Source organism: Sturnus vulgaris, chromosome 10 (assembly GCF_052056855.1).
Source record: "Sturnus vulgaris isolate bStuVul1 chromosome 10, bStuVul1.hap1, whole genome shotgun sequence".
Classification (NCBI taxonomy): domain Eukaryota; kingdom Metazoa; phylum Chordata; class Aves; order Passeriformes; family Sturnidae; genus Sturnus; species Sturnus vulgaris.
In genome coordinates, this window is record NC_142252.1 from 13,162,486 (window position 1) to 13,164,265 (window position 1,780).

Genomic DNA, 1,780 nt, shown 5'->3' on the forward strand with positions numbered 1-1,780 from the left:
TGGGCCTGGGAGCAGATCTCCTAAAGGTGTATGAATTTCTGGCTTTGAAATGATCTCCTGTTCAACTGGGAAATCCCTGCACTTCATCCTGATAAGGTGGGAGTAAGGAGTCACTAAAGGCTGGTACTCACTACCCTCATCACCAGTAGCAAAAAGTGGGTAGGACTTCTGAAGTGGGTAGGACTTCATGACTTCCACATTAAGGCTCAGAACAAGATGTAACAGCTGTAGTTAAAATTACTCCATCTCTGCTACTTCCCACCGCCCAAGGGAAAGTTATTTTTAACTTCAGGTTGCCTAAGGGACACTGCACAGTGAGATCTGTTGCATCATTGCCAAGGGTCTTCGCCTGGCAAGAAATTTGGGAAGAGAGCCCTTCCTGCAGCGAGCTGCGAGCAGACTGGAGCTCAGGTGTGTGCACTCCTACAAACTGACCCCTCTAGGCTACCCAGCTCCTCCTGAGAGAACAGAAGCTGCCGTGCAGGCAGAGCTCAAGTGCTCTGAGTCAAAAGGACAATCATGCAAACCCAGAAGGGATTAGCTTTTAATGCGCTTCTCAGGGCAAACCCTGAAATCGGGGGATTGCCAAGATCCCAGCAGAAAAACCAGCCAGCTTGCTGCCCTCCTGACCACAGATCCACTGCCAAACTCTCCCAGTCTCAGGAAAACTCACATAGAAATGTTAGAACAGCTGTGGATGCACAGGAGCACCCCAGCCATTGCCTCCCCATCATATGAAACCACACAGCTCCCTGTGACTTGCACTGCAGGGCAGCAGGGCTGTCACATCTCCTCCGGCCCTGGCGCAGTGGCACAGCTCCAGAGCTCCCTGGGGCCACCTCATGGGAAAGTTCAGGAGGCTCCAGAAGAAATGCCATGTAGATGTGAGTGCAGTTATCCCTGCTCAGCTTTATCCTTCTGGCAGGGAATGAGCACAGTACTGTTGAACACCTTTGCTCGTTTACGCTTGCTCCCGGAGTCTCTGAGCTAAACTGAGAGAATTTGGCTGAGTTTCCTCCATTTCTAACTCCACTGATGTTTGTATTAAAACCCAGCAGTAAAACTGGGAGCTAGCTTCCCAGGTGGAATTACATCATTTTTTTATGCTACTTAACATTTTAAGAGCTAAATTTTAGACTGCAAGAACTTCCCTTGTAAAGGCTTTTCTCTCTCTGCTGTGTCATCTGCAACAGACAGTGTTATCCAGGGATTTTGCACTGCTTTGCAATTGAGTCCTTGTGACTGCTGGGTAGTTCATACTCATGTTTTGTCCAAGAGAAGAGTCCTTGTATTGGAAAACAGGCAATATGCCCTGCACTTAAGATGTAGCTATCACTGCTGGGATTCTGGAGAAAATCAGGAAGCTCTGGAAACCAGCCACTCTCTCCATGGAATTTGTTTGGGATCTGTCAGTGACTTGTTGTGTGCTACCCTGCTCAATCACTACCACAACCCTCCCCTCTTTAGAGCTCAGTTTCCTTTCCTGATCCCTTAGGAATAATCCATAATAATCCTTTGTAATCTGCAAAAGTCCCCTACAAATGCAGGTTTAAGAGCTGTGAATACACAGAGTCCAGGGGTTAGGCATCTCTGTCTCAAGATGCAGGACACAGCTGGTACTCCTACAAAAGTCTTGCAATACCCAGTACAGACATGAAAGGCACAAGACTGCAAATGAGCCTCTGAATAATGTGTGTGTGTAACAGGCATGAACCTCACCACCAGAGAATATGAGCCTTCACTTTATATATTTCAAAAATAAAGAGAGGGAGCCTCTGAA